The sequence below is a fragment of the Falco biarmicus genome, chromosome 9, assembly GCF_023638135.1.
Source record: "Falco biarmicus isolate bFalBia1 chromosome 9, bFalBia1.pri, whole genome shotgun sequence".
In the NCBI taxonomy this organism is placed as follows: Eukaryota; Metazoa; Chordata; class Aves; order Falconiformes; family Falconidae; genus Falco; species Falco biarmicus.
Genome location: NC_079296.1, coordinates 51,179,121 through 51,194,009, shown reverse-complemented (window position 1 = coordinate 51,194,009; position 14,889 = coordinate 51,179,121). Strand labels below are relative to the sequence as shown.

Sequence of the window (14,889 nt, the reverse complement as noted above, 5' to 3'; positions counted from 1 at the left end):
TTTGCAAGTAGCCTGGCTTGAGAAATGAGCCCTGGTCCCTATGTGCCTCATCCAAAAATGTCATGTTTGAAAATCTGTAATCTTTTGCAATTCATAACTTTTTCTGAATACGTAGTCAGATCCTGCATACGCTACCTTTATAACCAGGAGTGAGCGCTGCTTTTTGTACTTCAAAAAGCACATTTTAATCCAGAAGGCAGTCAGCTTGTCAGTTTGAAAAGTACTCTTGTGGTCTCACAAGGCATGAACCTCATTGAACCCATTGCTGTGCTGTCATGTTAGATTTGTACTAGTGTATTTCACTTATTTTGTTAGTGGAACAAAGGTAATGGTTTTGCACCAAGGAAGAGCTTAATCTGATTCTTAATTTATATATTATTTTTAACTGAGTGATCAGCAGACCTGAGATCTCTTTTCAGATCGATAGGACCTGCTACAATACTAGTTTTCCACGGGTATGAAGAAACAGTGTTTTTGTTTGGGTTGGTTCCCCCTGCCCCCCCCCCCCCCCGGAGATATAGTCTTCGGTACAGTGAGAGTTTGAGTTGCTGCTGTTGCAAATTAAAATACAACACTGGAGATAAACTGATGGAAAGCTCCCCAGGGACCTGAAGGTGTTGAACACTATGGAAGATTCAAATTTAAGTGGTGGGTAGGTTACCACAGCATCATCTTCATTTCAGCTGCAATGGAATTTATAGATCTGTTAAAGCAGTCCATGTACAATAATCATTCTTGCTAAGTACTGTTAGGTTATATTTCCTCACATATTAGGAGATGGTAATAAAATTAATTTTAGTCTTGCCACTCTGATTAAGTCATATGTCAGTGATCCAAAATTGGGGTGGTGGAGATGCTATACAGGTGTCAACAAACATCAAAAGATTTGAGTTAGCAGAATGAAAACTTGAGCAAAGAGTTTTGATTCAGGTCTGCGGAATACGAGTACTGATGTACAGGCTTGGAGAATGGATCTGAATCACCCACAGTGGTTGTGTTCTGAATGATATTATTGTTTGTTATGTAAACAACTTCTAAGGTTGAATTGTTTTCCATTTTGTTTTACAATAATCTGTATGCTCTTTTGACAGTCGATAATGTTGCCAGTTACCAGGAGAGAGAGAGAGAGATGATGTTGATGTAAGTGATGCTCTGACCTTCATCCTGTAAAAGGAATCCTATGAAGTGCTCAGTTGTGGTTATATGAGCAGTGCAGTTGAAAGCAATTGCACTGAAAGTTACAAAGCCACCCAGCTATGCTTATGAGAGGATCAAGATGCCTTTGCAGTGTGAACCAGGTTGCAATGGAAAAGCTGTTATCAACCCTTTTGCTTTTTCAAAATGCTGACCCAACCCATGCAGCAAAAAGGTTAAGGAATACTGCGTGGAGTGTGGAAGGTACCAAAGCTGTGCTTCAGTCACCTTTATCAAAACAGTGCTATGAACGAGCCCTTGGGAACCTTCACATCTTAGCATCTTAGAGTTTTTCCCTTTTCTTGTGACTCCAGGGTAAGCACCAGCCATATCACTTGCAGAGAAGATTTTAAGTTACATACATAACATTGTGCTATTTCGGATAACCTGAGCTGGAGAGGGAATGAGATATTTGGGGTTAATTTGTGTGGATTCTACTGGACTTTGAAATGCCCATTGATCGTCAGGCTCTTAAAGAGGAAAAATATTCTTTCTGCTTCAAGGCTGGAAATGTGCAATAGGATGGGCTAAGTGAAAGTGAATCAGCTTATTCAGATGTTATTCACAAACTGTTTTTACAAGCTCTTACCGTGCGAATAAGCTAATAATAGCTTATGAATAATTTTTTTCCCTATTTACCTTTATTGTTCCACAGCTGAGTGATGGCAAGGAAAAGATTGAATCTGTTACAGCCGGACTGCCAGACGGATCAGTCAGCTGTGGGTGAGTCTCGTTACAACCGAGGGAAGCTGGGTAAGACTCGCTCAGAACAATTTTCACGCTCTCTGAAGAGCGTGTAAGGAATGCTGCCATTGAAAGAGAAATTGAACCAAAATGAAGCATGTTACCATAAACTGCTGTGCTCATTTCTCACTTGGTCCAGATCCTTGAACCCATTGATGGTTTTTGATTTGTCAGTCTGAAACGACTAGTGTGCCATTTGCGGTCATGAATTTCATGCTCAACAAAGAGGTTAGATAAGCAAAACTCTGTAAACCTCATGCTGAAAGTTTAATTCTAAACCCAGTAATACAGAATGAATTGCAGACTTTAAAAGGGAAAAGGAGTCCCGGCAGCCCAGGGAGGGACCCTGCTGGGGAAGGAGAGTGGCAGTGGCAGCTGGTCATGAGCTGAGCGCGGCCCCATTCACCACCCCGGAGAGAAATCCGGAGTGAAACTGAGCTGGGGGGAAGGGTGTTTTAAGATTCAGTTTTTATCTCTGTTTAAGATTTTAGTTTTTATCCCCTGCCCAGCTGAGGTGGGCAGTGATGGAGCAGCTTTGATGGGCACCCAGGCTCCAGCCAGGGTCAACCCACCGCATCACGCTACAAATCTGGGTGCTCAAACTGTTTTCCAATCGAGTGTGCTAAGCCCGTGTTCAGAGAGTGTGATGTGTTCAGCTGTCGGGTGATAACAAAATACTAACAGCGGGCTTTGAATTTCCTTTCCTCCCTCAAAAGAAAATGGTTAGTCTTCGTGATACTTCTTTAAGATGAGTGAGAATGACTGTAGGGAAGGTGTTTTACAGTAGCAGAACCGCAGAACAAATCAGAGTGTATTTTGATACAAAGGAGTAAGGATTCTGCTCTTGTGACACTTATTTACAGGCGCTTTCTCCCACTGCCTGCACCTGGGAGCACAACAGCAGGGAAAATGTGATTTCAGGCACTTTAAATCATCACCTGTGAGAAGCAGAGCAGCAGGGTTTTATGAGTGTAATGGAGTTTTGTAGGGACTAATTATGATGAGGTGATACTATGCCTGAGGATGGGCGTTGTGGTCCTGCGGGATGAGGGCTTTGGCAGTGAGCTTGCTCAGCTAGCGCCCAGGCTTAACCGTCAGATGAGGGATTACAGCTGGGGCCTTCGTGAGAGAGCTGCGTGATTTGGGTGTTTGGGAGCTGGCTGAGTTATTCACGGAGAAACTGAATTCTGGAATGACTCTAGTTCCTTTTTGAAGGGATGAAGCATAAAAGGAAAAGCTGCTGAAAAAGTGGATCTTTTTTGTCTTGTGTGGCACAGCCTCTAGACACAGGGCATCCTTATTCAGTACAGGGCATCTCATCGTGCGTTTGAGTAGTCTGCATGTACTTGCCCTATGGAAACTGAGCGTTGGCCTTTGACTGTGAAAAGCATCTTTAAGTTCATCAGATTATCAAAATTTCATCCGTCTCTTTCCCTGAGATGACTGCTGTACTGCTGTACAATTCTGCAATCGACAAGGTATTTTTCTCTATTATGAAGTGAAAATTATTAATTTCCTTTTTTTTTCCCCCCACTAAGTCATTCCAAGTAGGACAATTTAACATTAAAGCGCAGAAACACTTTCTTGGCTCATAGTGATACTGTTTGAACAGATATTGAAAGAAAAAGGATGAAGCAAGTGCTTATAATGAAGTAAATTTAGATCTGCAATTTTTTATAGCTCTGATCTCCACTAATAAAACCTGACATATGGAAAGATTATAATAGTTTATAGGTATTGCAGAGCTTATATCTCAGCATGTGTACAATATTTTTTCCAAATTTGAGTTCCTGTTTAAGGTAATTGCTCAGACGTTACTGGTTACAAGGGATGATATCCTTTGATTTGTATCTCTTTGTGAGCTCAGAAAGCAGTGCTGACGTGTGCAGGTTCATCATCCTTAAATGCTCAGGATTTGAGCTATTTGGTACAATGAGGAGAACTGGAAGAACTGAGAGAGGGAAACAAAGTCTTGATGAGAAAAATCAGCCAGCTTTTCTGATGACTTTTTATCACTGAGAGTATTTACTGAAGTCTAAGGTTTTACAGATCTGGAATATAGATCCAAATGATCTGAAATTAAGGAACACAAGTACAGTTAAGATTAAAATACCTTCAGATTTATACCCCCTCTAGTATAATGTATTTTTAGAAATTAGTAGCAGATGTGCAATACACAGATCATGTATATAAGTGATCAATGTAATGTTATGGTTAGAAGCGTTATTGGGACAGTTATTTGGGGATGATAACAATGACGGTGTCACTTGCACTTCTTTTGCCTCTTGCCAGATAGCCCTGGTAGTGTTGGAAAGGATAACTGTATCTGTTGCACGCTAATACTTTGCACCGTAGGCAAACTCTTGGGTACATGGGAGCTCTGTACTTGAACTGGACAATCCTTGTGCCTGGTGCGTAGTAGTAGTAGTTCCTACAGGTTGGGTCCCTTACACACCTGAGAAAAGAAAAAGGAAAAAAAAAAAAAATCACTTAATTTTCATACAAAAATTGTGACATGGTCACTAAGCCCATTTGTTTCTGAAGGAAAGTTTCTTGTAACCAATGAAATTTCTAACTGTGATGTTAATCACTGTTCACAGCACAGAACTGAACACAGATGCAACTGTGGAATTTAGGTATGTATGTTGGTATAATATGTAACACAACATACATAAATATCACACATGTATGTAAATGTATAAAAGTAAAGCACCTGATGAAATTTTAAATATGTCAGAAAAACTTACTTTGTAGGCCTGTTATCATTCCAAAGTTATTTTTTTGTTTCAACCTTAGAATTTCTGAAGAGCTGTGAAGAAACAATTCCCTATTCCAAACCAACCAAAACCCCTTTAATCATATGCTTCATTCTTCTCTAAATTTTTTATATAATTTATGAAATGCCTTCTGAGAATTTATACAGATTTTTCTCCCCTAGCAGAATATTATGGTGAATTAATTACATCTAAAAAGCCAACTAACAGAACTGGTGTCCTTATCCTAATAGCTAGTTCATTTCACATCCTGCTGCTTCTTGCAAGCAGGTAAATCAAACGTGTTTCAAGACCGTGTATCTTTGGTGTATGTATTTATTGTTGTCCATAGGAGGTCAGTTGCATGTGAAGAATTATTTTGAAATGGTTGTTGATATATTTTCCTTACTGTCTTCTGACTAAATCAGGTGCCGCAGTTGTAAAGTTGTGAGGATTTTGAGAGACCACACAGGTGGCTCTAAATAGATTTAGCTCTGTGCTGTAGAAGGTAGCAAAACACATCCTGGGTTGGCTGAACATAGTGTGAAGCCCTCACTGAATTTGAAAAAGGTTGTGAATTGTAAAAGGCAAACTTGACAGTAAATCACGTAGACGGAGTTTCCCTGGTATGGAGAGACTAACGCTGGGTATTGTTTGGACACCAGCGTTCCTGTGTGATTTGCAGTCGAGGATTGGCAAGAGGATTTGTATTTCTGCCCTAGAAGGTGCCAGATATGGATCCTTCCACTACATTGGAGGAGGTCATGGCTTGATGGGCTATGAGAGCTGCAAAGTATGGCTGAAACCTTGTCCTGAATGTCTCTGGACTAAAGTCAGGTGAGCTAAGGGGTAACAGGGCTCAGCTGTCTGTGCTGGGAGGATCCTGGGCCACCCAAAGTGGCCCAATTGCCTGTCCCAGCTGAGGACATTGTCAAATTGTGAGCAAGTCTGCAGAACCATGCGAAATAAGAGGTGAAATTACTGATGGATCAATTACTGTTGGTGTGTGTTCAGTTAGTAGCTCAAGGACTCAAGAGGGAAAACACCAACATGGAGAGGAAAAGTCTTAAAGGGAAAAACCCCCATGAAGAATGGCAGCCGAGCACATGGAGGACTTCAAGGAGCCATGGAGGAAGACTGACCCTTCCTCGCCTGACTGACCTGACCAGCAAAGGCTCATTGGGAGTGTCCTCGGTGTGCTGAGCACACTATAGTGCACAGCTTGTTGAATCCTGCTCTCTGTTGTAGGTTGGAGTGAGTACACCACCATTGCTTTCTACATTGCAGCTGTACATAATCCACTTGCAGAGTCTCTTTGTTTTGGGCCCATTTAGCTGCACACAATGTGACCAGACGAGGGAGGGTTATGAAAGAGAGGTGGGGTAGTGTGTGAAGTGGGAAAGGTTGATAATATCATATAATTTAGAATAATTAACTTTTAGGAACATAGTTTTGTTGTGGTGTTAATACCACCTTTGTCTATGCTGTGGATGTTCCATGTCAACTTCCCACATCTTGGCATTCACAAAGCCATGGGGTGGCATCATCTGCTAACACTCTTTAAAAATACTTTGGACTTACTTTTTTTTCATAAATGATTTTGGTAACATCCTGGCACATGATAATTTCAAACCTGTATGTTTCTACCAGCCTTCTTGTGCCACAGCCTTTGTACAGCATGTGAAACACGGTACAGGAGTCAGTGTCAGGGGTTGCTCAGGTATCTGTTCCCTGCACGGTAGCCTCTGGCATTGGTCTACAGTCTTCTGGTCACTGTTAAGAAAATTCCCTTCCCTAACTCATATATCAATCAATCGAGGATGCAAGTGTATTAACTTTGTTAATATATATTAATTCACATTATAAACAGAGGTAGTGGAATTTTACTGGAGACTCTGGTATTGTTTGTGCTTAATTAAAATGAAGGACAGCCAGCAAAGAAAGCAGGACTTTGTTTTGTGGAAGCTTTGAGCTGTCCATGAAGGATTCTCTTGGACAGCCAAGATAACACTAGCATCCCAGCCCCTCTGATGCGTCTTTGAAACCCTCCCAGCACCATCTGGTGTCATAGACCAGTAACTCCAGCAAGACTGACTCCAGGGATGTCTGCATCAATAGACAGGCACTAAGAATGCTGCAGGAACAGAGTTTTGCAAAGTTTTGCCATGGTTAGCAATTGGTAGTGTGGGTGTGAGTGATTAGTCAAATCATGTTGTACCTGAGCGTTGGAAGGCTGTAAGAGCCCAATGTAAAACTGTGTTTGGGTTGCCCCAGTTTGGGTGTGATACTACACGTACATGAATAAATATTTACCCTTGTAATTTTATACTTTGCATCCCAGGCCTCCTCGGTTGGCACAGGCCAATTAAGTATCTTAGTAACATCACCCGCACGTATTTAGGCAGATAAGTAAGGTCTTCTGTAAAATAAGAAATGTAATGTTAATAACCCATATGTAAGCATAGAGTAAAATGCAGTATGTATTAAAAGCTAATAGGCTTTGCAAATGCAAACGTGGGCCTTGCTGCTGTACCTGGAAATAGCAGATAAGTGGAGAGAGAATGAATTTCTCTTTCTTTGATGATGGACCATTAAAATCGCATTAACTCCCTCTCCTACAGCTAACCCCAAGGTTACACACGTTAGCACTGTCAGTCCAGAGCACGCAGGTACTGACTGGCCGGCAGCCTGGCAGGCTATGGGGGGATGTTTTAAATGTATTTTCTCCGTAAGTGGTGCAGATGTAGGCCAGCTCATCCCCTTGATGCTTACTACCGAGGGTGGTTCAGCTGCCAGCTCCTGTAGCAGTGGCATGTGGTCCCTGGGTAACCTGTGGCATCCCCAAGTTATCTGCCTGCTCCCGGCTTCTCCTGCCTGCTTCCCCCTTTCTTCTGCACTCAGATACCCTCTGCCAGCCCTGGGGAAGGGAAGGCATTAAAAAGAAAGAAGGCGAATACCTTACCTGGGCTTATAGGTGCTGGGTCTGGTTTTTGATGGACTTTTAATGCAAAAAAAAAAAAAAAAAAAGCCCCAAACCAAAATAAAAAAAACCAAACAAAATGAACACACAAAAAGAAAGAAAGACTGAATGAGGAAAATGTGTGCTTTTATGTAATCAATTAGTATACATTGTAATCAGCTGAATCCATTAAGACTAGGAAATGTTAGCAGCAACAGTTTTGAGGAATAGAGTTGACATGGACAAAGGGCTCTTACTAAGAAAAATGTAAGGGCTTGGATACTAAAGATGACACGTTATTAATATTAATGGGAACAAGATTTAATTCTGTTTATTCCTTTGTGTAGGCAGATAGCCTACATGCTTTGCCTATGAAGTTCAGTTTCCCTATATGTTGTCAACACAAGTATGTATGTTTTAATGAGGCAGCTGAGTGCCCTTTACCAGTGTGCAGCTGGTGGGGCCAGACACTAAAAGGAAACCTTAGCCTGCTGTCATAGCATGTGAGGAGGGATATTTTCAGTAATTAAAACCTGCAACAAATGCAGAACTTGCAATTCAGATTTCCAAAACAGAAATCCCTTTGTAGAAAAACTAAGGTTCAAACCAAATACTACTGAATATGTCAGAAGGATTCCCACTCAACTTCCAGGGAGGGAGCTGATCTAGAGCAACTCTGAATTTATACTGGTGTACTGTGTCTGCCCCAGTCGTTTCCCCTTCCCTAGTGCTTTTATCAGTGCAGGTATTGCTCCCATATGGATACCCAGAACATTTCCTATCCCTTGACTATGGAAGCCAAAGGAATTATCCCCAAAGCTGAATACTAGACCCGTGAGGTTACACACACAGTGGAGGCAGGGAGCCATGCCAACACATCCTCTGATCACAACTTGATAGAGAACCAAGCATGTAAACCAGAGTAAATGCTGCGTTACTTACAAGTGGTAGTGGCTGCTGCTTCAGGAGTTGGAGAAACTGGTAGAGCAGGTGAGTCTGTTACTATGAGAAAGTATGACATTAATATTGTCTGTGTTTTAAATACACTGATGACTCACGTGCAGTAAACTGCTCGGGACCACTCAAGAAACGACCAGAAATGAATACCTGCGTTTTCAGCTGTTGTGGACTCAGCTGGCACTGTCAAAGAGAAAGGAAAAGCCCGGCTTCAGTAAGTGCCCATTACCGTGTGGGCAGAGCAAGGAGTGGTAACGGGGAGGGAATCGGTTTACACCCTAAGGAGGTGCGGGAGGGCTGGCTTCATTGGAATGGGATGATTGAGCCCAAACCTAAATTTGTGTTGATGTACTGTGTCTGCCCCGGCGGTTTCCACTTCACTAGTGCTTTCGTCAGCACAGGTCTTTCTCCCATATGGATACCCAGAACATTTCCTATCCCTTGACTATGGAAGCCAAAGGGATTATTCCCAAAGCTGAAAACCAGACCGGTGAGGTTACACACACAGTGGAGGCAGGGAGCCATGCCAACACATCCTCTGATCACAACTTTGATAGAGAACCGAGCATGTAAACCAGAGTAAATGCTGCGTTACTTACAAGTGGTAGTGGCTGCTGCTTCAGGAGTTGGAGAAAATGGTGGAATGCATGAGTCTGTTACTGTGAAAAGAGGAAACTTGAAATTACACATTGTCAATGTTTTAACTACATCTATGACTCGCATGAAAAACTGTAAACTGCTCGGGACCATTCAAGAAACGACCAGAAATGAATACCTGCGTTTTCAGCTGTCGTGGACTCAGTTGGCACTGTCAAAGAGAAAGGAAAAGCCCGGCTTCAGTAAGTGCCCATTACTGTGTGGGCAGAGCAAGGAGTGGTAACGGGGAGGGAATCGGTTTACTCCCAGGACCAAGCATTAGACCAGTTCTACCAAAGCTGAAGTCATGCATTCCTGCTGCCTCAGGTGCCGTGTGTTCTGCAGGGGCTGGTGCGAGGCAGGAGAGCAGCCAAAGCTGCAGGTCAGCTGCCGTCCCACCCGTGTGGAGGTGCGTGGTGCCCGGCCCAGAGGAGACCTGCAGGCGTCCCCCGAGCAGGGACCAGCCACAGCAGCCGAGGGATGCTGCACGCTGGGGCAGGAGTGTGCCAAGCCTGCCGGAGCATGAGCAGCCTCCGTGGGAGGGAACCATCCCCGTGTGGTGCCTCTGCCCTGGTGCCAACAGGCTTTGAGCTGCCGCATGACGGGCTCTGGAAACCTGCGGGGTGTTCGCTGACGTCGGCTTGGGTGTGGGGGGATAACGGGATAAAAGTTTTGTTTCTGACATGTGGTGCCCACCGTGGTGCTGCACGCTGCACCGGTGTGTGCTGCTGCCCCAGTGGGTGCTGAGCGTGGCTGTTCCCGTGGGAAGCACACTGTGCAACGATGGGGAAGTGCAGGAAGGCTGGCTTCCTCCAAGTGGAATGATGGAGTGCAAATCTGAATTTATACTGGTGCAGTGTGTCAGCCCCAGTGGTTTTCCCTTCCGCAGTGCTTTCATCAGTTGAAGTATTTCTCCTGTACCGATACCAAGTCCCTTTCCCTCCTTTATGGAAGCCAAGGGAGAGGTGATTGGGATTATCCCTGAGGCTAGTGGTTAAATCTATGAGATTATACACACAGGTACCTGATCAGAACTTGGGCAGACAACTAAGCATGTAAGCCAGAGTAACGCTATTACTTACAAGTGGTAACGTCTGTTGGTTCAGGAGTGGGAGAGGTTGTCACTGTGAGAAAGAACAGATGAAATTAAATATTGTCTACATTTTAAATATATTTTTGCCCCGAGAACCATAGCAGAAGCCTTGGCCACTTGCAGTAGTGCATGAAGCCACGTGAGTAACTAGGAAACATGTGGTTGCACAGCTGAGCTGTCGCTGCATATGGCTGTGAGCACGCACGTTGCAGTGCGTTGGTGTGCATCACCTCTGGAGAACCTACAGCGAGACCCTGAGCTTTGGGGGGGGAAAAAAAAGTAATGCAGCTGGGGAGGGCCTGGCTCTGGCAGCCAGATTGCCTTGCCAGGAAGGCGGGTAGCCTGCTAAATCCTGAATTAAGATGGAAAATGTGAGTGCCTGGCAGTTAGTTCCTTGACTGATTGCAGGAGTGCTGTGTGAGCTGGGGGTCCCGCTGTCCTTCAGGGTCTGACAGCAGCTCTGCTCACCACGGTTCAGTGAGTGACCAGACATAAATACCTGGTGCTCCAGCTGTCGTGGACTTCAGGACTGTCAAAGAGAGAATAAAAACCACGCTTTAGGAATTTTTCCAATACTGAGTGAGCAAAGCATAGGTTGACAAAGCAAAGCAGTGTTATCATTTAGGTGTAATTAGACCTGATGTAACAAGATCCCCAATCCAACTACACTACAGCAGTCCACACCATAGTTTGGTGTTTGTGCAAAGCAGCTTGCGGTATCGCCACCACCTCTGAGGGTGGATGGGAGCCGTGTGTGGCTGGCTGCATCTCTGCAAAAGAGCTCAGTGCGGCAGGACAGCTTGGTCCACCCATCCCACCAGGAACCATAGAATCATTTAGGCTGGAAAAGACCTCTAAGATCAGTTTGTGTTCACCCGAGTGCCTTGAATTCTCTGGGGCTAATGATGGGGTGAGGGATCTCTCACCTCCAAGAGAACATGGATTTTGGCTCAGAGCTGCTGAAGTCCAGGGGAATCAGCACTCTGCTGCGGGATAAACTGTGTTTGACTAAACCTGAGATAAACGAGCACCGAAGTACTCCAGACCTGTTACTTCAGGTGTGGTAGGTTCCTCAGAGGCTGTCAGAAGAGAAAACAGAAACCATCAGAAGAAAGAAAACCCGACCAATGCTCTCAGTTCTAAGGTGACACAAGCAGCAGCACAGTCAGGGCTCTCCCCAAAACCAGGACTGAGGTGACGATTTCTGAAACCTCAGAGAAGCTGCAGGTGCTTCTGCCCAGACATTGGTATTGCTGCCGGTTATTATATTTTTTAATATGGTATTTATTATAATAAATTACATGCAGCTTGGGAAGGTTGGGAAACAAACATTTTGTTCTGCAAATCAACGAAATGTTTAAGCTGGTATGGCTCGTTCTGCAATACAGCCTTTTGATACAGTGGAAGAGAAATGGTTTGTGGTGTGCGGACTGTGGTGGGCTGAGGATGGAGGGAATGAGGGATGCAGGCTGGTAGTCTGAACATGATTTCTTTTTAAATGCTTCTCCTGGGGCTTGCAGCTGATATGCAGCTCATCAAAGATTTGTTGCAAAGATTGGAAACAAAGATTGTTTCTCAAATTGTCGTAATTATTTGTAACCATCAACTAAAACCAGTGCATGATACCAGAAAAAAGGGGAGAAGAAAAAAGAACAAAAAATCAAAGTGAAAATATGGACCTCTTCAGAGGAGTGGTAGAAACCTCAATCACTTCTTCAGGAATATGTAAGTCTCTCAGCTATTGTTACTCATTTTATCATTATAATACAACATGACAGCACAGCATAAGTATCACTTCCCTACAGGATCTCACTTCCTCCTGGGCAGAAGCAAAATTGTGGACCTCCTGGGTCCACAAAGATGCAGTGCCCTGCCAGTCTACACTGATGTCTAGGATCAGATACACCACGTTCATCTAGTGCCAGAACCTCAATCAAAACCATTTCCTCAGCTGACAGGGATTTTCTTCATTTTCCTCAATAAATGGCACATAAATACGATGCAGATCTTCGAGTACATAAAAAGAATAAAGTACATTTATAAAGCTGCAAGTTTGACATGAGTACTTTGAGGCTTTTAGCCAAACAGCCTTTGTCCCAAAGGCAGATTCCAGGTTGGTCTGCCAAAACCTACTGGTGGTCCTCTCTGGAAGAGGATGCCTGTAGCTCTGCGCTGCCCTCTCTGCTCCCTGGTAGAGGAATCCCCTGCTGGAAGGATGGGATGGCCCTGGGGTGTATGGAGCCCACGGGGGCTGGTCCCTCCTGGGACCAGGGTGCCCCTGGCCATCCTTCCTGCCTCTTACCGGCCTCCCCTCCTGCATGGCCACTGCCAAGGGTCCCCATTCCCACAGTGGCTCCAGGCTTGCGCCAGGCTCCTCCGTTCACACATACCAGCTTGCATCCATGGCTTAGGCAACTTAGTTCACGTGAAATAAAATGGAAAAGGTGCCTACCTTCACAGATAACACCCACGTCTTCCTTGTGGCAGCAGTTGTGAGTGCCCAGCCCCCTGTGAGAGCACTGCTCCAGGGAGGACTCGTCCCCTCTGCACATCACCTCATCCAGGATAATATCTCCTGTGCCTTCCCCAAAAAAGGCATCGGTTTTGGCTGAGACAGCATCTCCGCATCCGAGCTGCCTGCACACAACCGCGGCGTCCTTCATGTCCCAGCCATCATCGCAGACAGTTGCCCAGCTCCCGTTGTGAAAGACTTCGAGGCGTCCCGAGCACGTGTCCCCTCCGTTCACCAGTCGGAGGGACATGTCTTGGAAAAGCAGAGGGAAATGCGTGGGCACTCGGCAGCCTCAGAAATGGACTTTCCAGGTGCGTTTATCAAACAGCAAAAGCCAACTTTGTTGTGTTGCACAGAAAGTGGCAAAAATCTTATTGTAACAAGCCACATTGTGTCAGCTCATCAGCTATCATAAATGCCTGCTCTCATAGTGTGCCATATACACCTGGGAGTAAATGTAAAGATTTTTTTTCTCTTTCAGGCTCTGATATGTGTGTCCATAGCTAACATTACCATTCCTATTGATAGCAGTATTTAACAGCAAAACTCAGATAAACCTCAAGTATCTCGGAAACTCATCTTGCATGCATTTACTTGCTTTTAAATTTTTACCTTCCTACCAGTGCTTAAGTTACTGCATAAAATATATCAGCTGTGAAAGCTTTGCAAGACCCATCTAGGAAGAGCTCAACAGCTGGAACAGGCTCTGTTATAGTCAGGGTAGTAACTGGCTCTAGGAAAGAAAACAGAAAAGTTTTACTGCAAAGGATGCTTAATAATGTTCTTCAGTTACCATGTGGGGGAAAAAAAAAAAGCAGTAGTGATACAGAGCAACCCGTTTGAGAAGAATCGAATCATCGCCAAAAGGGAGAAGGCTGCAAACTCTTTTTTACATGTCAGGTGTTAATGGTTGCGGTTACCTTGCAGATGTGATCTGTAATTGTTATAGGTAGGGACATACACAACAAAGAGACACGTGTCTGCTTGGGTCATGTTTTGACTCCACTCGAGGTCTTTACTAAAAATCTAACCCTATTAAAAATTTGCTTTGATTTTTCCCCCAGGGAAAGATATTCCCAGGATAAGCTGTAAATCAGCGTTCTTTGTGCCAGGTCTGATCCACAAGCCCTTTCACCCAGTTACGTTTCATGCTTGTAGCGTGCCCACCACGTGGGCGAGCTTTGTCCGTGGGCCACCACTCGCCATGCCATGGCACCAGCTGCACGGATGCTGCAGTGACTCAGGGCTCTCCAACTGTACATGTGTTTCCAGCCAGAATATAGAATTGCTGGAAATCTGGGACTTTATTTGGAAAAATCCTAAAGGAAGTTACTAATTTCCTACTAAATATAAGAAAAGGGAGTCTGATTTACTAGTCATAGTTGATAATTTATGGGAAGTCAGGACTAGGAGGACTGAGATCGAACAGGGATGATGTAAAATGATGATTTAAATAGTGATGCATAAAGCAGGTTTTCTACTTTTCTTTACCATCATTTTCATCTATACCGTAGTGCTAAAGGATGAATACAAATACCCAGAGCCAACCTTTCCCTGGGATACCTTGCAATCTAAGGGATACGGTTTGGTGTTTGGTTTTTTCCCTTCCTTTAAATAATGCCTGGTCCAGCTCCTTTTCCCATCCTTGCTCACCCTCTCGAGTAACAGATGGTTGGCACAGCATCATTTCCCCAGAATAGTAGCAGAGCTATTTCTACAGACCAGGCTCATTTCTGAGAGCTGGGTACTTACAGAATACTCCACACATTTATCTCACTTTCAGAGGGAAAGGCTTTTAGAGATCTGAAGTTCCGAATTAGTTTTATGGGCCTGGAGTGTGTTTTTCTTTCAGAGAAAGAAATCAGAGACACCGCCAACAACATAATTGAGTTCCTCCTAGTTTGTGGCCATCATAAACTGTACCAAGTATACACACCTGTCTTACTCCTTGGTGGGTCAGTAATTACGAGGTTTTCATTTCAAGACATTTTACTGTCACCTGGCAGCCATTTGTAATCAACTAATGCACATCCATTCAGAA

General features: G+C 44.1%; 1 long non-coding RNA gene across 1 annotated transcript; it reads left to right on the top strand.

Moving 5' to 3' along the window:
• Positions 1–494: 494 nt before the first annotated feature.
• On the top strand, positions 495–7,017 carry LOC130154876 (uncharacterized). Its single transcript, XR_008823872.1, has 2 exons — positions 495–5,528; positions 5,706–7,017. It is a non-coding gene; the product is annotated as an uncharacterized LOC130154876 (long non-coding RNA).
• The last annotated feature ends 7,872 nt before the right edge of the window (positions 7,018–14,889 follow it).